Raw genomic sequence first — 23,080 nt, 5'->3', positions numbered from 1 at the left:
AGGGGAAGTAGATTTAGGACTGAGTTTAGGAGGAACATCTTCACCCAAAGGGTTGTGAATCTATGGAATTCCTTGCCCAGTGAAGCAGTAGAGGCTCCTTCATTGAATGTTTTTAAGATAAATATAGATAGTTTTTTTAGGAATAAAGGGATTAAGGGTTATGGTGTTCGGGCCGGAAAGTGGAGCTGAGTCCACAAAAGATCAGCATGATCTCATTGAATGGTGGAGCAGGCTCAAGGGGACAGATGGCCTACTCCTGCTCCTAGTTCTTATGTTCTTATGTTCCCACATAATTTGCTATCTATCACCCTAACAATGGAGTCTCCAATGACTAATGCTCTACTCCTCTCTCCCCTTCCCTTCTGAGCAACAGGGACAGACTCTGTGTCAGAGACCTGTACCCCATGGCTTACCCCTGGTAAGTTCCCCCCCCCAAAAGGATCCAAAACTGTACACTTGTTACTAAGGGGAACGACCATCGGGGATCCCTGTACTGACTGCTTCCTCCCAGCCCCTCTCACCATCACTCATCTATCTTTAGTCTTCGGAGTAACTACATCCCTGAAGCTTCTATCTATGACCACCTCTGCCTCCCAAATCATCCGAAGTTCATCCAGCTCCAGCTCCAATTCTCTAACACAGGAACTGCCCAACTTATACACAGGTACTAACAAATCTTCCCAGAAATCCCCACGGCCGACTTCCTGCAGCTCTGAAGGTAAGTTTTTAAAGAGGTAAACTTACCTTCCCGACAGACTCCTGGCCACTGATCCCGCCGAAAATCTGAAGGTTCAAGTACGGTTCACATCAGTGTTGACTCCAGAATGCCAAGGAAAGAGGCCGGATGGTGTTCTTTTGAAGAGGGTATTGTCTAGCGCTCGTGTGAAGTGGGCGACACGATGGTACAGTGGTTAGCACTGCTGCCTAACACCACCAGGGACCAAGGCTCAATTCTGACCTTGGCTGACTGTGTGGAGTTTGCCCTTTCTCTGCGTGGGTTTCCTCTGGTTTTCTGCCACAATCAAAAATTGAGTCGATTAGGTGGATTGACCATGTTAAATTGCCTCTTTGTGTCCAAATGTTTGGTTGAGGTTACGGAGATGGGGCTGGAGAATGGGCCTAGGTACAGGGAGGGCCAGTGCGCTGTCCAGGTTCTCTCTATCTATGGACATGACTCGCTATCTGTCAACACAGGCGAACAGATTGCACAGCCTATCCAAAGGCACTTTCTGTTTTTATTACTGTGCAAGCGTCAGTGGATATTCATATTGAAGTCAACATGATGTAGTAAATTCATTGAGGCAACAGCCGAATATGTTGTATGTCAGGCACGACTGAGAGGAACTCCTGAAACGATCAGCAGAGACTAAGATAACATGTCTACAACAAATACATCTTCCTTCGTGTTGGGCACAATTCAGGCCACTGAACGTTTAACCCTTTATTTCTTATTGGGTGAAATCTTCCTCAGCTTCATTGAAGCTCTGATCAAATGTCTTGTTGTTAAGGGCTCTCACTCTCACATAATTTCTGAAACACACAAATTGTATTGATGTTCAGATCAATATTTTAATGAAACAGTAAGTGATGGCTGCATGAACACTAATTGAAGAGAGTGGAACACACTGTCGCTGTTCGTAAGCAATTCCAAACATCACTGATGACAAGATACATTACTTCAGGCCTTCTCCCGAAAGATGTGGGAATGCATTGACTGATCATTTCCGATGGAGCAGCGAAGGTCCACAGAATTGGGTTCAGGCCTAAGGTCGCGATCGAGCGATTTATGGATTCAATGCCGGGATAATGGTAATCTTTGTGGATGTGAAATACTCTGCCATCAATTTGCCATCAAATACTTGAGGAAAGTTTTGGCTGACAAGGTCTCGGTTTTAGAGTAATTGTTGGAGAATGACAAAGACATTGGCTCAGTAGATTACTTAGATCTCCATTTCCTCCTTAAACATATTCAGTAACTTGGTCTCCGCAGCCATCTCTGGTCAGGAATTTCACATGTCCACTCGCCGCTAAGTGAAGATGTTTCTCCTCATCTTTGTATTCTGAGGATGTTATCCATTTGTTGTAGAACTACACCGCCTCCCACACCCCGCCCGAGACACGAGAGAGCGCACTCCTGTATCCTGTAAGTCTGAAGTCTAGTGCATGCACGCCTAGCCTCCCTGGTGCCAGGGTGCAGGATGTCTCAGAACGGGTAGAGTGGACGTACAGATACTATTTCATCGGGTGGATGTAGCTGTTACAAGGTGGCATAACTATAAGGTTCAGGGTGGGAGATATAGGAGGGATGTTTGAGGTAGGTTCTTTACTCAGAGAGTTGTTAGGGTGTGGAATGGACTGCCTGCTGTGAGAGTGGAGTCGGGCACTTTAGAAAATTTCAAGCGGTCATTGGATAGGCACATGGAGCACACCAGAATGATAGCTTGATCTTGGTTTCGGACAATGCTCGGTACAACTTCGAAGGCCGAAGGGCCTGTTCTGCGCTGTACTGTTCTATGTTATAGTTACAATTAGAGTGCGTGCACACGACTCACGCATGCTACTTCCTGTTGTTATAATTTCCCATCTGAAATCAAAATGTATCTAGATCCTGGTTGATTGATTTTCTGACATCTCTCTTTCTACTGTTTGAATTGAGTCATTAATTATCTCCTGGTCTACATGTTCAAATGTTCTTGACCTTCCTAAATGGGAGGGCTTTTATTTCTCTACATATTGTTTTAAGAAGCCGTCCTCGATGCTCCTTATAAACTCTGCCCGGTCCAAGCCCCGAACACTAAGTGAGTCCCAGTCAATTTTCCTAAAGTATGAGGAAAGGTTGAGGGAGCTTTTCTCTTTGGAGCGGAGGAGGAAGAGAGTCGACTTAATAGAAGTTTATAAGCTGATGAGGAGGATAGATAGAGTGGACAGTCAGAGACTATTTCCTCTGGTGGATGTAGCTGTTACAAGGGGGCATAACTATAAGGTTCATGGTGGGAGATATAGGAGGGATTTTCGAGGTAGGTTCTTTACTCAGAGAGTGGTTAGGGTGTGGAATGGACTGCCTGCTGTGGGAGTGGAGTCGGGCACTTTAGAAAATTTCAAGCGGTCATTGGATAGGCACATGGAGCACACCAGAATGACAGGGGGTGGGATAGCTTGATCTTGGTTTCAGACAATGCTCGGTACAACATCGAGGGCCGAAGGGCCTGTTCTGCGCTGTACTGTTCTATGTTATAGTTACAATTAGGGTGCGTGTGCACGACTCACGCATGCTACTTCTTGTTGTTATAATTTCCCATCTGAAATCAAACTGTTTCTACACCCTGATCGCTTGATTTTCTGACATCTCTCTCTCTACTGTTCAAATTAAGTCATTAATTATCTCCCCATCTACATGTTCAAATGTTCTTGCCCTTCCTAAATGGGAGGGCTTTCATTTCTCTATTTCTAACAGTAAGGCAAAAGCTATCGTATTCATCCCCTAAACAAACTCCCGTCCCAAACTACTGGCCTCACTCGTCTACAGTTAACATGGAATGTATATTATATACAGTCCCAGCACTGAACATAGTCGACACGCTGAGCACATCATCCACATTGCACATAGCTGCACTGAGGCAATATGGGTAGAGCTAAGAAATAGGAAGGATGCAGTAACATTGTTGGGACTTTACTACAGGCCTCCCAAAAGCGAGCGTGAAGTAGAGGTACAAATATGTAGACAGATTATAGAAAAATGTAGGAGCAATAGGGTGGTCGTGATGCGAGATTTTAACTTCCCCAACATTGAATGGGACTCATGTAGTGTTGCAAGCGTAGATCGAGCAGAATTTGTAAGGAGCATCCAGGAGAGTTCTTTAGAGCAGTCTGTAAATAGTCCAGCTCGGGAAGGGGCCATACTGGACCTGGTATTGGGGAATGATCCGGCCAGGTGGTTGAAGTTTCAGTCGGTGATTACTTTGTGAATAGCAATCACAATTCCGTAAGTTTTAGAATACTCATGGACAAAGACGAGAGTGGTCCTAAAGAAAGAGTGCTATACTGGGGAAAGGCCAAGTATAACAAAATTCGGCTTGAGCTAGGGAATGTCGATTGGGAGCAGCTGTTTAAGGGTAAATCCACATTTGAAATGTGGGAGTCTTTTAAGGAAAGGTTGATTAGAGTGCAGGACAGACATGTCCCTGTGAAAATGAGGGACAGAAATGACAAGATTAGGGAACTGTGGATGACAGGTGGAATTTGTGAGACTAGCTAAGGTAAAAAAGGAAGCACACATAAGATCTAGGCGACTTAAAACTGATGAAGCTTTGGAGGAATATCGGGAAAGTAGGACAAATCTCAAACGCGCAATAAAGAGGGCTAAAAGGGGTCATGAAATATCTTTGGCTAACGGTTATGGAAAATCCCAAAGCCTTTTATTTGTATGTAGGGAGCAAGAGGGTAACCAGAGAAAGGACTGGCCCACTCAAAGACAAAAGAGGGGATTTATGCGTGGAGTCAGAAGAAATGGGTGAGATTCTTAATGAGTACTTTGCATCGGTATTCACAAAGGAGAGGCACATGACTGATGTTGAGGCTAGGGATGGATGTTTAAATACTCGAGGTCAAGTCGGCATAAGGAAGGGGGAAGTTTTCGGTGTTCAAAAAGGCATTAAGGTGGACAAGTCCCCAGGTTCGGATGGGATCTATCCCAGGTTACTGAGGGAAGCGAGGGACGAAATAGCTGGGGCCTTGACATATATCTTTGCAGCATCCTTGAGCACGGGTGAGGTCCTGGAGGACTGGAGAATTGCCAGTGTTGTCCCTTTGTTTAAGTAGGATAGCAGGGATAATCCAGGGAATTATAGACCTGTGAGCTTGACGTCAGTGCCAGGCAAACTGCTGGAGAAGATACTGAGGATAGGATCTATTCACATTTGGAAGAAAATAGACTTCTCAGTGATAGGCAGCATGGTTTTGTGGAGGGATGGTCATGTCTTACAAACCCAATAGAATTCTTTGAGGAAGTAACAAAGTTAATTGATGAGGGAAGGGCTGTAGATGTCATATACATGGACTTCAGTAAGGCGTTTGATAAAGTTTCCCATGGCAGGTTGATGGAAAAAGTGAAGTCGTGTGGGGTTCAGGATGTACTAGCTAGATGAATAAAGAACTGGCGGGGCAACAGGAGACAGAGATTAGTGGTGGAAGGGAGTGTCTCAAAATGGAGAAAGGTGACTAGTGGTGTTCCACAGGGATCTGTGCTCGGACCACTGCTGTTTGTGATATACAGAAATGATCTGGCCGAAGGTATAGGTGGTCTGATTAGCCAGTTTGCAGATGATACTAAGATTGGTGGAGTTGCAGATAGCGAGGAGGGCTGTCAGAGAATACAGCAAAATGTAGATAGATTGGAGAATTGGGCAGAGAAATGACAGATGGAGTTCAATCCAGGCAAATGCGTGGTGATGTATTTTGGAAGATCTAATTCAAGAGCGGACTATACGGTCAATGGAAGAGTCCTGGGGAAAATTGTTGTATAGAGAGATCTGGGTGTTCAGATCCATTGTACCCTGAAGGTGGCAAAGCAGGTCGATAGAGTGGTCAAGAATGCAGACAGCATGCTTGCCTTCATCAGACGGGGTATTGAGTACAAGAGTCGGCAGGTCTTGTTACAGTTGTACAGGACTTTGGTTAGGCCACGTTTGGAATACTGCGTGCAGTTCTGGTCGCCACAATACCAGAAGGATGTGGATGCTTTAGAGAGGGTGCAGAGGAGGTTCACCAGGATGTTGCCTGGTATGGAGGGTGCTAGCTATGAAGAAAGGTTAAGTAGATTAGGATAGTTTTCGTTGGAAAGACGGAAGTTGAGGGGGGACCTGATTGAGGTCGACAAAATTATGAGAGGTATGGACAGGGTGGATATCAACAAGCTTTTTCCAAGAGTGGGGGTGTCAATTACAAGGGGTCACGATTTCAAGGTGAGAGGGGGAAAGTTTAAGGGAGATGTGCGTGGAAAGGTTTTTACGCAGAGGGTGGTGGGTGCCTGGAACGCTTTGCCAGCGGAGGTGGTAGAGGCGGGCACGATAGCATCATTTAAGATGCATTTAGACAGATTTATGAACGGGCGGGGCACAGAGGGAAGTAGATCCTTGGAAAATAGAAGACTGGTTTACATAAAGGATCTGGATCGGCGCAGGCTGGGAGGGCCGAAAAGCCTGTTACTGTGCTGTAATTTTCTTTGTTCTTTGTTCATGTTGAGCACAGACTCCACACTTTATTCAATGCACCCACTGAACAGAATCTCTGCACTGAAGTATCTCATCGCATTGAATACAACCTCCAAACTAATCTTTTGTGTGCAGGTATAATGATGTGTGAAGCATTCCATATTATTTTTGCATTAAACTGTTCAGTTCAGGCATGGTCTGCTAAAGAAACAGAGTGTTCAAGTAGCAACTATTAAGTTGAGAAAATTCCACGTTGCAGTGTCTTTTACAAATAGGTGGGCAATGAGATCCTAGCTCCTGTGCTAGGGCTATTTACGAATGCAAGTTTGTTGCAGTGTGTTCAGTCTATCTATCGGACAGGATGTCAGGAGGTCACTGGACTGTTCCATGTTACAGGGACATTTCTAACAAAGCCAAAAGGTTCTGCGTCATTAGAGATTCCGAGCAGCCGTTGTGCAAATGCAGCAAGACTTGAACAATAATCTTGTTTTGTCTGATCAGTGGCAAATAGCATTATAGCCGCACAACTGGCTGACTTGCCCATCCCAATCAAGAGAGAATCTAACCATTCCCACTTCATATTTGATTGCAATGAGATGAGTCACCCACACAGTATCAACATCCTTGGCGTAGTAATCAAACTGAAGAGGCCAAGTAAATATTGTGGCTGCATAAGGCCGTCAGTGGCAAGTAGCTCATCTCACAGAAACACAGAAATGATGAGCAGGAGTAGATCATTCGGGCCTTTGAGCCTGTTCCGCCATGGATTTTAATCTTTAAACAAATCTCTTCATTGATTATGTTCAGTGACTTTGCTTCCACGGCCTTCTGTGGTAGAACAGTCCACAGGTTTTCTCCCATTTGAGCAAAGATATTTTTCCTCAGCTCAGTCCTAATTGGTCAACCCTGCATTCTGTGTCTCCCGGCTTTAGATTTTCCAACCAGGAAATAAACAATCTCCCTGCATTTATCTGTCCAGCCCTGTTAGAATTGTATACAAGTCAATCAGATTACAGTGAATACATGTCGAGTCAAACTAATACCTCCTCTTTTGGAAGTTCCACAAACCCCGGTATCAGCCTACTGAACCCCTACTGTCACCCTTATGGCACATATATCCTTTCTTAGGTTAGCAGACCAAAACTGCGTGCAATATTCCAGGTGTGGTTTCACCCAGGAGGTGTATCACTGCAATAATGCATCCCTACTTCTGAACTCAAATCATCATGCAACGAAGGACAACATACTATTTGCCATCCTAATTGATTGTTACACCTCCCTCTCCACCTTTATTGACAGGTGTATAAGACTGCCAGATCCCTGGGCAGCATGGTAGCACAGTTGCTTCACAGCTCCAGGGTCCCAGGTTCGATTCCCAGCTGAGGACACTGTCTGTGCGCAGTCTGTACTTTCTCCCCGTGTCTGAGTGGGTTTCCTCTGGGTGCTCCGGTTTCCGACCACATTCCAAAGATGTGCAGGTGAGGTGGATTGGCCATGCTAAATTGTCCTTAGTGTCCAAAAGGTTGGGTGGGGTTACGGGGATGGGGTGGAGGCGTGGGCTTGGGAAGGAAGGAATCGCTGAACATAAAATTCTCAGGAGGGGAGAGAACGGAATCTGATAACAGTGGGAAAGAGTGCTAAAATACTGCATCGTAAGCTGAGTAAAGTAGATGGAGAGGTAACAACAATGAACTGAATTGTGGAACAACAGAATGGATTGTTGCAACAATCGGTTATAATCCGAAAAGCTTTGATTAGAATGTTAAAACAATGGGTCAGACTCCAAGAAACAAAGGTTGGAATGTTGCAACAATGAGCAAGGATTTTTCCTGGGCACTTCAGTGCCTTTCTATGTACGTGCATGACTATCAATGGCTGATCGGATATACACACTCCAGGTTATTCAAGCATGTTAATAACCCATCCTTGCGATGATTGGTGTCCCTGGTAAGTCTTTAGAACTGAGTGATTGACATGTCTAATTATAATATACTGGAATAAGGGGCAGGTTGGCAGCTCAACATACTGGGATATAAAATCTTTAGGCAATACAGACGATGGTGTAGAAAAGGAGGATACATTGCACTATTAGTTAAGGAGGCAGTTACTGCATTAAGGAGTGATGATCTTGTTGCTAACTTTTGGTTGACTCTTAAATCGTAATTTGCTCTGTTTGTTTAACATTTGCTCTAGAGTCGCCAGGTATCTTTATGATAGCGCCATGAGGTTCAAGTTCAAGTAATGATCAATAACTCAACACACCAATTAGTAAGATTCAAATCAAAACACATTTATTATACACAGTAAATCACTACTCATGCATAAACTCTACTTTCTGGGCTATTCCTATCACTAAAAGGCCTATACTTAGCTTCGGACTGGCCCACCAGGTCAGGGGAACAAATGGCCTTTTGTTCAGGTCCTGAGTCTGCAGGATTCAAAAGCTGGTATGGACTGGTAGCTAGGAGCGTCTATCTCATAGCAAGCGTTGACTTGAGACTTACTTCATTGGCGGCAGCTGAGACAGGTCACTCTCACGGGTTGATTCAAGTTCCTGAGTGACCCTGCCAAAGAACGCCGATTTGGACTTGGGGGTTTTACTTTATAGTCCGCAGGGGCCTCCCGCCCTTCGGGGCGGACCCCGTACCTGGTTCCAAGTGATTGGACTGCGTTCCGATCACTTTGATCGATTTCTCCAATACTGGAGTTGTTCCCTGATTGTTGGGCGGTCCCTAAATGTCCGTTGGCCTTCCTTTGTCTTGACTCCTGCTGGCGCTGAGGAGTCTGGCTTGTCTTTATTCACCTCAACTGTTGCCATTGTGCCCTGGAATTGCTCATTACTATGCAGATGGCTGCTGGTTTCAGTGCTGCCTGGTTCCTTACAGGTTCCAATATTCCAATACACATGATTTCTGTATTTGCTCGTCTTTGCCTGTGTTGGCTGAATTTCCCTTCAGCCTTTGCAGTTCTCCATTTTAAGTCGGGAAGTGGCCAACTCAGGTGGCTACACTACAAGTGATTGGACTGCGTCCCGATCACTTGGATCGATTTCTCCAATACTGGAGTTGTTTCCTGATCGTTGGGCGGTCCCTAAATGTCCGTTGGCCTCCCTTTGTCTTAGCTCCTGTTGGCGCTGAGGAGTGTGGCTTGGCTTTATTCACCTTAACTGTTGCCATTGTGCCTTGGAGTCGCGCATTACTATGCAGATGGCTGCTGGTTTCCGTGCTGCCCTGTTGTTTTGCAGGTTTGAATATACATGATTTCTGTATTTGCTAGTCTTTGCCTGTGTTGGCTGAATTTCCCTTCAGCTTTTGCGGTTCTCCATTTTATGTCGGGAAGTGGCCAACTCAAATTAAGCTTTTTGGGTAGAGTTTCGGATAAAAAGTGGACAGCTACGTTGCTAGGTATTTATTATCGACCGCTAGATAGTCAGCAGGAAATTGAGAAGCAAATGTGATTTCAATATGCGGAAGGATGTAAAAATATATGAGGATAATTATATTAAGTGATTTCAACTTTCCCAAAATTAATTGGGATAACCATCATGTTAAGGGCTGAGATGGAGTTGAGTTCTTAAAATTTATACAGGAGAACCTTTTAGCTCAATATGGAGAGGATCCAGAGCAGCACAGTGGCGCAATGGCTTAGCCCTGTTGCCTTACGGAGCCGAGGTCCCAGGTTTGATCCCGGCTCTGGGTCACTGTCCGTGTGGAGTTTGCACATTCTCCCCGTGTTTGCGTGGGTTCCGCCCCCACAACCCAAAGATGTGCAAGGTAGGTGGATTGAACATGCTAAATTGCCTCTTAATTGGAAAAAAAAATTGAGTACACTAAATTAAAAAAAAAAAATATGTCGAGGATCCAAAGAACAAAGAAAAGTACAGCACAGGAACAAGCCTTCCGGCCCTCCAAGCCTGTGCCGACTATGATGGGCTGACTCGGTCCGTATCCCTCTATTTCCTCCTTATTCATGAACCTACCCAGATGTCTCATAGATGCTGCGAATGTGCCTGTCAATACCACACCTTCTGGCAGCGCGGTCCAGGCACCCGCCACTCACTGCGTGAAACACGCTCCCCGTACATCTCCCTTAAACTTTCCCCCTCTCACCTTGAACCTGTGCCCCCTTGTAATTTATAATTGCACCCTTGGAGAAGCCTCTGACTATCCACCCTGTCTGTGTACCATCTCATAATTGTGTAGACCTCTTTCAGGCATAGCCTCAGCTTCCATCTTTCCAGTGAACACAATCCTAGTTTATTCAATCGCTCCTCATAGCCAGCACCCTCGAGACCAGGCAACATCCTGGTGAACCTTCTTTGTACTCTCTTCAAAGCTTCCACATCCTTCTGATACTGTGGTGACCAGAACTGCACGCAATACTCCAAATGCGGCCTAAACAAGGTTTTATACAGCCGCAACATGATTTCCAAACTCCTGTACTCAATGCCCTGGCTGATGAATGCAAGCATGCCAAATGCCTTCTTAATCACCTTGGCCACCTGTGTTACCACTTTTAGGGAACTGTGGATCTGCACGCCCAGATCCCTCTATATGTTAATATTTACAGTATAATTCATACCTAGATTTGATCCTCCAAAATGTATCACCTTGCATTTGTCCGGATTAAACTCCATCTGCCATTTATGAGCCCACGTCTCCAATCTATCTATATTCTGTTGTGTCATCTGACAATCCTTGGTACTATGAGCAACTCCGCCAAGCTGTGTGTCATCCAGTAAGGATGGTAAAATGCTACACATAATTCTGGGTAATGAAGCCGGACAGCTGGTTGATGAGTTGGTGGAGGAGTATTTTAGTGATAGCAACCACAAAGCGCTTAAATTTAAATTTGTTATGGACAAAGAAGTAGACTAGTTGCAAAAAAATTTTGGATTGGGGGAGAGTAGAATTTAACAAAATACCATGATGTGGAGATGCCGGCGTTGGACTGGGGTGAGCACAGTAAGAAGTCTTACAACAGCAGGTTAAAGTCCAACAGGTTTGTTTCTATGTCACTAGCTTTCGGAGCACTGCTCCTTCCTCAGGTGAATGTTCTCACCTGAGGAAGGAGCAGCGCTCCGAAAGCTAGTGACATCGAAACAAACCTGTTGGACTTTAACCTGGTGTTGTAAGACTTCTTACTTAACAAAATATGGTAGGATCTGGCCAAGATAGACTGGATTTGAATGTATGGGACATTGGCAGTGTTGTGTTGGGTGTTCTGGATCCGTGGAACACATACAGGTCACCAACAAGACCTTTGCCTTGTCCTAACCAGTAGATGCACTCAGCACATGGTAAATGTCTGAGTTGCAGGCTGTGAGCTCTGTCCTCCTTGCTAGCTGCAACTTGAATGAACGGGAACTCTGATGCCCCCTGTCTTTATAGTGTGTGTGCTCTAACTGGTGATTGGCTGCAGTGTTGTGTGTGTTGATTGGTCCCACTGTGTGTCCATCAGTGTGTGTCTGCACCATGATATACTGTATATCATGACATCCCCCCTTTTATAAAAAAATGTACCTGTGTGGCAATAAATAGTGTATGGTGAGAATGTCCCTGACTACGTGTGTGCGAAATATTTACAGGACTATGTACATGAGAACTAAGCTATTTACATGGGAAGGTGCCTGGTGCAGAAAAACAGTATGTCACAAGAATGACGAGATGAACACTATATAAAAACCATGTAAACGATTCAACGGAAGAACAGAACAAATCAGAAAGTCCATAAGTCCACAAAGTTCACAAATTAAGTTTCGACGAATTCTGGTTGACCACCTCAAGGTTGGGTTGGGAGCCACCGGTTGAGGAGCGGGCTGGACTGCGTCAGAGTGAGGAGGATGCAGAGTGACTGGGTCTCTGCATAGTCCACGGCAGGGTCAGCAGGAGGGCGAGGCAACAGTGGAGGACCATGCAGCGAGCGCGTAACGAGACGAAGGGCACATCGGTTGCGGCGCAGAATGGAGCCATCCGGTAGACGAACCAGGAATGAGCAGGGGGCCGCCTGCCGAACGACCACAGCGGTTGCAGACCAGCCACCATCCGGAAGATGGATGTGGACCCTGTCATCTGGAGCCAGAGCAGGGAGATCAGCTGCACGGGAGTCATGAGCCGCCTTGTGCTGTGCACGAGACAGCTGCATCCGGCGAAGGACCGGAACGTGGTCGAGGTCTGGGACATGAATGGATGGCACCGTCATCCTCAGCGTGTGACCCATGAGCAGCTGGGCTGGCGACAGGCCAGTGGAAAGTGGGGCGGAGCGATAGGCCAGCAAGGAAAGGTAGAAATCGGACCCAGCATCGGCAGCCTTGCAGAGGTGCCGTTTGACTATGTGGACGCCCTTCTCCGCTTTGCCGTTGGATTGGGGGTACAGGGGACTGGATGTCATATGTGCAAAATTATACCGCCTGGCAAAGTTGGACCATTCCTGGCTGGCGAAGCAGGGGCCATTGTCTGACATCCCCGTGAGTGGGATGCCGTGTCGAGGAAAGGTGTCCTTACAGGCACGGATGACTGCAGACGATGTGATGTTGTGCAACCGTATCACCTCTGGGTAATTTGAAAAGTAGTTCACAATCAGGACATAGTCTCTGCCCAGCGCGTGGAACAGGTCGAGGCCCACCCTGGTCCAAGGTGACGTGACCAACTCATGGGGCTGCAGGGTCTCACGTGGTTGGGCCGGCTGGAAGCGCTGACAAGTGGGGCAGTTGAGCACTGTGTTGGCTATGTCGTCATTAATGCCGGGCCAGTACACTGTCTCTCGGGCCCGTCGGCGGCACTTCTACACGCCAAGGTGGCCCTCGTGTAGCTGTTCCAGGATGAGCTGTTGCATGCTATGCGGCATGACAATGCAGTCCAGTTCCAGAAGAACCTCGTCTACTACCGCCAGATCATCTCTGACATTATAGAACTGAGGGCATTGGCACTTGAGCCACCCGTCTGTTAGGTGGCGCATGACACACTGTAGCAAAGGGTCAGCCGCGTCTCCCGGCGAATTTGGACAAGGCGTTCATTCATGGCAGGTAGATTGGAGGCCACAAAGGCCACATGGGCGTAAACCTGGCAGACGAATCACGCTGGGTCACACGGAGTGTTGACTGCCCTGGAGAGAGCGTCGGCAATGATGAGGATTTTGCCTGGGGTGTATACCAGCTGGAAGTCGTATCGCCGGAGCTTGAGAAGATTACGCTGGAGGCGAGGTGTCATGTCATTCACGTCTTTCTGTATTATATTGACCAGCGGGCGATGGTCGATCTCGACGGTGAATTGAGGAAGCCCGTACACATAATCGTGAAACTTAACCACACCGATCAGAAGGCCCAGGCACTCCTTTTCTACCTGCGCATAGCGCTGTTCCGTGGGGGTCATGGCGCGTGACGCATATGCAACAGGGGCCCATGATGAGGCCTCACCGCGTTGCAGGAGCACGGCCCCAATGCCTGATTGGCTGGCATCGGTCGAAATTGGGGTCTCTTTTGCTGGATCAAAGAAAGTTAAGACCGGGGCCGTGGTGAGTTTGGTTTTGAGTTCTCTCCATTCGCCTCGTGGGCAGGAAGCCATTGGAAGTGTGTCGTCTTCCTGACCAGTTTCCTGAGAGCAGTGGTATGAGAGGCAAGGTTAGGGATGAAGTTCCCTAAAAAGTTGACCATGCCCAGTAATTGGAGGGCCGCCTTCTTGTCCTCTGGTGTTTTCATGGCTGTGATAGCAGCCACCTTGTCCGCATCCGGCCGCACACCCAATTGAGAGATGTGGTCCCCGAGGAACTTGAGTTCCGTCTGACCAAAAGAGCATTTGGCCCTGTTGAGGCATAGGCCCCGCTCACGTATGCGTTTGAACACACGCTGGGGGCGACTGACATGCTCCTGCGGGGTGGTGGACCAAATGGTTATGTCATCGACATAGTCGCAAACACCTTCAATGCCTTCTATCATTTGTTCTGTGATCCTATGGAACGCCTCGGAAGCAGATATGATGCCAAACGGCCTCCTGTTGTAACAATATCTGCCAAAGCGGATATTGATTGTACACAGTTTCCTGCTGGATTTGTCGAGCTGGATTTGCCAGAATCCTTTTGAAGCGTCGAGTTTGGTGAAGAGCTTGGCGCGAGCCATCTTGCATGTGATCTCTTCGCGCTTGGGAATTGGTTAATGCTCCCTCATGATATTGCGATTCAGATCCTTGGGATCAATGCAAATTCTCAATTCGCAGGAAGGCTTTTTTACACATACCAGGGAACTGACCCAGTCGGTTGGTTCCGTGACTCTGGAGATCACTCCTTGGTCCTGGAGGTCCTGCAGCTGCAGCTTGAGGCGGTCCTTAAGGGGTGCTGGGACCCTGCGAGGTGCGTGCACTACAGGCGTGGCATTCGGTTTTAATAAGATCTTGTAGGTATATGGGAATGTGCCCATCCCTTCGAAGACGTAATGGTGCTGGTCGATGATGGCGTCGAGTTGCACCCTGAGGTCAGTGTCCTGAAAGGCAGATGTGTCATCAGGAGAGAGAGAGTGAACCATCTGAACTAGGTTCAACAGCTTGCATGCCTGCGCGCCAAACAGGGAGGCTTTCGAGGGGCCCACGATTTCAAAGGAAGGATGGCTTTGCATGACCTGAGCGTCAAATGAAGTTGGAACGAGCCGCTGGCAGCAATGCCATTGCCATTATAATCCTATAGCTGGCAGGCTGATGGAAGGATGGCTGGTTTGACATGAAGGCTTTGGAAGTCAGACTGCGCAATGAGATTGGCGGAAGCACCAGTGTCCAGGCGGAATCGTATTTGGGATCGGTTGACCACCAGGGTGGCACACCACTCATCGTCTGGATCGATGCTGTATACCGACAGCGGCTGGTGTCTTTGCTTCGGGGACAGCCTGTTTTTTGTCACGACACCAACTCGAAAGGGCGCCTTCTGTGTCACTGCTGTGTGGGAGATCCGCATCGGACTCGGTGACTGTGGGTTGAATTTCCCGGACATTGCTGCGAGGCTGGCTGAAGCGATATGAATTGGAAGGCTGAGCTGCTTGGCAGCAGGCAGCATAGTGGCCAAGTCTGCCACATCGTAGGCATTGTCGAGATTTGGCAGGGCATTGCCGTTTTCAATGGGTGGAGCCACAGTTGCCGCACATCGTAGCGTCAGCGGTGCGGTCGTGCGTGGTGCGCGCCTGCGCATTACGTTCTTCGACGTCGCCGTCCCCTTGTTTGGTGCGCCCAAGCGCGGGATCCCCGAAAAGCGCGCAAAATGGCCGCCCTCATCCAGGCTGAGGCCCTGGAGCTGCTCAATCACTTGGACCCGTTCCGCACCGTGGGGACCTTGCCGCGCCGTTTCAGCCGCTTGGATGTGGGAGTACCGACTCGTGGCGTTTTCGTGTAAGACACAGGTCTCAATGGTGGTCGCTTGGTGAGGTGCTTTACTTTGAGGAGCTGCTGTCGTAGGGGGTCCGGCTGAACACCGAAAACGATCTGGTCACGTATTATGGAGTCGGAGGTGGGCCCGTAGCTGCAAGACTGCGCAAGGATGCGGAGGTGCGTGAGGAAGGATTGGAAAGGTTCAGCCTTACCCTGCAAACGCTGTTGGAACACGGAGCGCTCGAAACTTTCATTCACCTCTATGCTGCAGTGAGTGTCAAACTTGAGGAGGACCGTCTTGAACTTTGTATTATCTTCATCATCTGCAAAGGTGAGAGAATTGAAAATGTGGATGGCATGGTCTCCGGCCGTGAAGAGGAGGATACTTCCTGGTATCCGAGGCTTCCTCCCTGTCTGTGGCCTCAAGGAAGAGCTGGAAGCGCTGTTTGAATATCTTCCAGTTGGCCCCTAGGTTGCCGGCAATGCGGAGCGGCGGCGGCGGGCAGATGTTGTCTATGTTGCAGGATGACGGAATGCTGGCGGAAGGCAGATCACTTGCAGCTGGGTCTATGAAGTGCTCATATCCCTCAACTCCTGCTATCATGTTGTGTTGGGTGTTCTGGATCTGTGGAACACATACAGGCCACCAACACTTGAAATAGTACAACACTATTTTCTTGAATCATTAACTGTTTAACATACTCTGACTGTGGGTTAATACGATACTAGCTTTAACTAAAGACCTTTGCCTTGTCCTAACCAGTCGATGCACTCAGCACATGGTGAATGTCTGTGTTGCAGGCTGTGAGCTCTGTCCTCCTCGCGAGCTGCAACTCGAATGAGCAGGAACTCTGATGCCCCCTGTCTTTATAGTGCGTGTGCTCTTACTGGTGATTGGCTGCAGTGTTGTGTGTGTTGATTGGTCCCACTGTGTGCCCATCAGTGTGTGTCTGCACCATGATATACTGGTGTATATTATGACAGGCAGCAGCACTGGAGAAGCGGAGACCTCTTCCGATGATCCGGTGTTCATCTGAACCATACTGGGTCCAGAGACCTGGGGCGAAATACTCCGCTATCGGCGCAAAGTCCGCCGATCGGAGCAAAAAACGGCGCAAATCCGACTTGCGTCACGTCGGAAAAATGGGTCGAAAGTCTCCGGCCCCAAAATGGGCTAGCAGCGACGTAACGGGATCCGCGCTTGCGCATGTGGTTCATGCCGTGCAACGTCATACGCCGCACGGCGTGACGGCTCATAAGGCCGCGCTGCTCCCTCCCACCCGACCGGAACACCCGACCGGAACACCCGACTGGATGGCTGGCCGCCGCTCAGCCTCGAGGTTCGAGTCACGGGATGTGGAGGCGCTCCTGGACACAGTGGAGCAGAGGAGGGACGCCCTGTATCCCGGGCACGGCCGCAGAGTTGCCCCACGCCACAGCCGGCGTCTGTGGAGGGAAGTGGCAGAGGTCGTCACCGCTGTGGCCCTCACACCACGGACAGGCACCCAGTGCCACAAGAAGGTGAACAACCTCGTTAGAGCAGGCAGGGTGAGCCTCCCCATATCCCCCCTCCCCATATCCCGCATTTCCCCCCTCCCCATATCCCCCCTCCCCATATCCCCCATATCCCCCCTCCCCCATATCCCCCCTCCCCATATCCCCCATATCCCCCCTCCCCCATATCCCCCTCCCCATATCCCCCCTCCCCATATCCCCCATATCCCCCCTCCCCATATCCCCCATATCCCCCCTCCCCATATCCCCCTCCTCCATATCCCCAAATCCCCCCTCCCCAAATCCCCCCTCCCCATATCCCCCCTCCCCATATCCCCCCTCCCCATATCCCCCCTCCCCATATCCCCCCTCCCCCATAGCCCCCATATCCCCCCTCCCCCTTATCCCCCCTCCCCCTTATCCCCCTCCCCCATATCCCCCATATCCCCCCTCCCCATATCCCCCTCCTCCATATCCCCCAAATCCCCCCTCCCCATATCCACCCTCCCCATATCCCCCCTCCCCCATATCCCCCCTCCCCCATATCCCCCCTACCCCCCCTCCCCCATATCCCCCTACATCCCATATCCCCCCTCCCCATATCCCCCCTCCCCCATATCCCCCCTCCCCCATATTCCCCATATCCCCCTCCCCATATCCCCCCTCCCCCATATCCCCCCTACCCCCCATATCCCCCCTCCCCCATATCCCCCCTATCCCCCATATCCCCCCTCCCCCATATTCCCCATATCCCCCTCCCCCATATCCCCCCTCCCCCATATCCCCCCTACCCCCCATATCCCCCCTCCCCCATATCCCCCCTACCCCCCATATCCCCCCTACCCATATCCCCCCTCCCCCATATCCCCTCTCCCCCATATTCCCCATATCCCCCTCCCCATATCCCCCCTCCCCCATATCCCCCCTCCCCCATATCCCCCATATCCCCCATACCCCCCTCCCCATATCCCCCCTCCCCCATATCCCCCCTCCCCCATATCCCCCCCTCCCCCCATATCCCCCCCCCATCCCCCCATATCCCCCCCTCCCCCCATCCCCCCATATCCCCCCCTCCCCCCATATCCCCCATAACCCCCATATCCCCCATAACCCCCATATCCCCCCTCCCCCATATCCCCCTCCCCCATATCCCCCCTCCCCCATATCCCCCCTCCCCCATATCCCCCCTCCCCCATATCCCCCCTAGCCCCCCTCCTCCATATCCCCCCTCCCCCCTAGCCCCCCTCCTCCATATCCCCCCCTCCCCCCTAGCCCCCTCCCCCCTAGCCCCCCTCCCCCAAGTGAATCCAGCCCTAACCTTAACCTCTGCAATGCACGCGCAACCGATGGCGTGCATTCATATACCTGTCTAACAGTGTTGCCTTTTACCCCTGCCACCACCCCCCCCACAGGAGAAGCGCGCACACAACAATAGGGAGGACTGGAGGAGGCCCCGCTGATGAGAGGCCACTGACCGAACACGAGGAAAGGGCCCTGGAACTGGCTGGCGTGCCTGAGGACCGGGAGGTTGCTGATGCAGAGGTCGGGGGCGTACTAGCAAGTGAGCGACCGACAGCCCGTCCCCATATCCCCCCGCCCCTATATCCCCCTCCCCCATATCACCTGATCACTGCCTGATGTCTAACCATGCATGCTTCATTCTGTATCGCAGGAGCAAACATCGAGGCAGCCATCGCCGCAGATGCAGACCGCCCGCAGGATGCCCCTCCGAGGCCATGGGAGACAGAGAGACCCGGACCCTCCAGCATGCGACGCCCGCAGGATGCCCCTCGGAGGCCACGGGAGACAGAGAGACCCAGACCCTCCAGCATGCGACACCCGCAGGATGCCCCTCGGAGGCCACAGGAGATAGAGAGACCCGGACCCTCCAGCATGCGACGCCCGCAGGATGGCCCTCGGAGGCCACGGGAGACAGAGACTCCCGGACCCTCCAGCATGCGACGCCCGCAGGATGCCCCTCGCACACCACGGGAGACGGAGAGACCTGGAGCAACAGGTTGACGACACCCCCGTCACGTGCGGGAGTGACCACCCAGCGGCGAGGGGGGCAGCCACAGGCCCCCGTCACATCCGAGCCAGGACACCTCTATCCAGGACACCACTACCCGGGACAGCACTACCCGGGACACCACTACCCGGGACACCACTACCCGGGACACCACTACCCGGGACACCACTACCCAGGACACCACCACCCAGGACACCACCACCCAGGACACCACTACCCAGGACACCACTACCCAGGACACCACTACCCAGGACACCACTACCCAGGACACCACTACCCGGGACACCACTACCCGGGACACCACTACCCGGGACACCACTACCCGGGACACCACTACCCGGGACACCACTACCCGGGACACCACTACCCGGGACACCACTACCCGGGACACCACTACCCGGGACACCACTACCCGGGACACCCCTACCCGGGACAGCACTACCCAGGAAGACGAAATACCGGACAGTGACTCAGAGTGGATGGGTGGAGACGAACCCCCACCCCAAAGTGCCATGGACTCAGAGTGGGACGAAGTGCACGGCACAACGCCACTGCTGTCACCAACACCCTCCACCATCGCAGAAACACTCACCTCGGTTGGGCACTTTAGTGATGAGGCGTCTAGTATACTCACTGGTGCGCACAACACAGCCGTCCCGGTACAGCAGGTGGAGGTAGGAGCAGCAGAGGGGCCGGGCGGTCGGAGGGCAGCCCAGCCCAAGCCAACATCTGCCGCCCAGATGGATCCCGGGTTCCTGGAGTTACCACACCCACACATAGGTCCGATGCAACCACCGACCCGGAGACGAGCGAAGAGGGTGACGGCCGGCTTGCGGCGGCTGCAGTCGCAGGTGGAGGAGTCCACCCGCATCCAGGAGCTGGAAGTGGTGCCGGTCATACGTGCCACCCAGGCCGACACCGCACGGGTGGCGTCCGCGGTGGAGGCAATGGGTGCGACGGTGTCAGACATGGGGAACGGTTTGCAAGGCCTGGGGCTTTCCGTGCAGGCGGCGTCTGTGGCCCAGGACATGGCTGCCCTCTCACAGGAGGCCATGAGCCAGTGCCAGCGCCAGATGGCAGAGGCGCTCAACACCATAGCCCAGTCTCAGCAGGCCATAGCCCAGTCTCTGCAGGCCATGGCCCAGTCTCTGCAGGCCATGGCCCAGTCTCTGCAGGCCATGGCCCAGTCTCTGCAGGCCATGGCCCAGTCTCTGCAGGCCATGGCCCAGTCTCAGCAGGCCATGGCCCAGTCTCAGCAGGCCATCGCTGAGGGCATCGGCGCCAGTGGCCATGTGCGAGCTGGCGTCACACTGTCACAGACAGGGTTTGCCAACCCCCTGGGCTCCATGGCTGCAAACCTGCAGACCCCTGTCGATACCAGCACGGGCCTCCAGGACTGGCAGCGCCAGATGTCGGGGGGGTGTCGGATGGCCAGTCCGTTCGCATCCCCCACCCATGTAGAGGCCTGGGGGCCATCGGGCACCCCGAGGGAGGAGGAGGTGGCGTGGTCCGTCCCGGCTCCCCCTGTAGGGGAGGTCCCGGAACACCGCGACACCTCGGACTCCCCCCCTTCCGTCCCAGGTGCATCGGGTGGGCAACGGGCAGGGCAGGCTGGCAGCTCGCCATCCCAGTCGCCCGGGCCGCAGCCTGGCCCATTACGGCCAGGACGCCCCAGGAAACGGCCGCCAAAGGGATCCAGGGCAGGAATCACAGGAGTCCACCTCCAGTTCTGCTGTACCGTCTGGGGAACCACGTAGATGTAGTCAAAGGGCCCATAAGGCCAAACAATTAGACACTGAGTAAGTTGGCACGGGTGCAGGGCACAGATGAGTTTTAGGGGCTAGGGCACGTGCATGAACTCGTTTGGTTATTAAAGTCAATGTTACACCTACAGAAGCTGCCTTTGTGCTCTGTCCAAAGCGTGCAGGGGTGTCATGTACGTTGAGCGCAAGTGTGTGTGTGAGGGGTGGTCTTACCTCAGCCCCAGGTGAGTCTGCCCCCTTCCCCCTGGGCCGCCATCAACATCCCCCCGGGCAGAGGACGGGACCGTGCGCTGCAGTGTCACAGCCGCATGCAGGGATGGTCCGGGTGGATGGTGGTACTGTGGCCATGGGTCAGACATAGTCCAACGATGTGGAGCCAGGAGCTCACCGCAGGGCGGGTTGTCATCATCCTCCATGGCCTGCAATAGACATGCGTCCACCCGCAACTGTGTGAGCCCGGCCCGTTGTGCCGCAGGTGGATCGGCAATGGGGGGGGATGGTGTGCATGCGGGTGGGGTGGGTGGGGGTGATCGGCTGTTGCCATGGTGTGCGGTCTGTGGCCATACTACCCGATTCCTACGCCCATCTAGTCAGTGAAGCGGGCGGCTATCAGTCTGTCCCGTGCCCGCTGGGCCAGCCGGTAACGGTGGACAGCCACCCGCCTGTGTCTACCCCGTCTGCCCTGACCATTGCCCCCATCCCCCTCATCTGGGGAGGACTGCGCCTCTTCCTGCTGCTCCTCCACTCCGCCCTCCTCTGCCTGCGGCACACCGCCCCTCTGCTGGGCTATATTGTGCAGGACGCAGCACATCACAATGATGCGGCCGACCCTATCTGACCGATACTGGAGGGCGCCCCGAGAGAGGTCCAGGCACCTGAAACGCATCTTCAGCACTCCAAAGCACCTCTCTATCACTCCCCTTGTCGCTACATGGGCATCATTGTAGTGGTTCTCCGCCTCATTGCGTGGCCTCCGTATAGGCGTCATCAGCCACGATCGCAATGGGTAGCCCCTATCGCCTAGCAACCAGCCCCTCAACCGGGGATGGCGTCCCTCGTACATGCTGGGGATGGATGACCGCGACAACACGTATGAGTCATGTACACTGCCTGGGTAACGGGCGCAGACTTGCAGGATCATTATGCGGTGGTCGCAGACCACCTGTACGTTCATCAAATAGGTCCCCTTCCTATTGGTGAACACGGCCCTGTTATCTGCAGGTGGCCGCACGGGGACGTGCATCCCATCAATCGCGCCCTGGACCATGGGGAACCCGGCCACGGCAGAGAAGCCCATGGCCCGGGCATCTTGGCTGGCCCGGTCCACAGGGAAGCGGATGTAGCGATGCGCCATGGCATATAGGGCGTCTGTCACTGCCCGGATTCACCGGTGCACCGATGTCTGCGATATGCCGGACAGGTCCCCACTCGGTGCCTGGAATGACCCCGTAGCATAAAAGTTCAGGGCCACCGTAACCTTGACGGACACGGGGAGAGGATGGCCCCCGCCAGTGCCACGCGGTGACAGGTGTGCCAGCAGGTGGCAGATGTGTGCCACGGTTTCCCGCCTCATCCAGAGTCTCCTCCTGCATTCCCGGTCCGTGAGGTCCTGGTATAACTGCCGGGGCCGGTACACACGGGGCGCCCTCGGGTGCCTCCGTTGCCGTGGGGCCGCGACGTCCTCCTCCCCCTCCTCGTCCTGTCGGTCAGGTGTCCCTCCAGCCTGGGCGGCTGCCGCCTGCCCCTCTGCGGCAGCCTGCGCCGCCTCTCTGGCACGCTCCTCCTCCTCCTCATCCAGGGCAACATGGACATTAGCGGCTGCCGCCACGGCGGCCAACATCGCTGGATGATCGGAAAACATGGCGGCCTGGGGTGGATGACGACATGTCATCATTGCCCATATCCCCTCCTCCCCCCAGCCAGGTGGCATGGACCGCATGGGTCCAACTGTTGGAGGCTGGCACCTGGCCAGGTGGACCAACTCACTTGCCCTCGCACCCCCCCCTCCCCGGCACGGACCCCCCCATCCCCCTCCCTGGCATGGACCCCCCCACCCCCCTCCCCGGCACGGACCCCCCCATCACCTTCCCCGGCACGGACCCCCCACCCCCCTCCCCGGCACGGACCCCCCCATCACCTTCCCCGGCACGGACCCCCCATCCCCCTCCCTGGCACGGACCCCCCATCCCCCTCCCCGGCACAGACCCCCCAACCTCCTCCCCGGCACGGACCCGCACCCAT

General features: G+C 52.5%; 1 long non-coding RNA gene across 1 annotated transcript in view; it reads right to left on the bottom strand.

Moving 5' to 3' along the window:
* The window catches only part of LOC140395898 (uncharacterized), a 101,425-nt gene that overhangs the window by 5,213 nt on the left and 73,132 nt on the right, over positions 1–23,080 (bottom strand). The window contains exon 2 of the long non-coding RNA XR_011936377.1: positions 745–1,012. This is a non-coding gene — a long non-coding RNA (uncharacterized lncRNA). The remainder of the gene's footprint in view (positions 1–744; positions 1,013–23,080) is intronic.

Source organism: Scyliorhinus torazame, chromosome 19, assembly GCF_047496885.1.
Source record: "Scyliorhinus torazame isolate Kashiwa2021f chromosome 19, sScyTor2.1, whole genome shotgun sequence".
Classification (NCBI taxonomy): Eukaryota; Metazoa; Chordata; class Chondrichthyes; order Carcharhiniformes; family Scyliorhinidae; genus Scyliorhinus; species Scyliorhinus torazame.
Note: the sequence above shows the minus strand (reverse complement) of the source record. Positions and strands in the feature narration are given on the sequence as shown.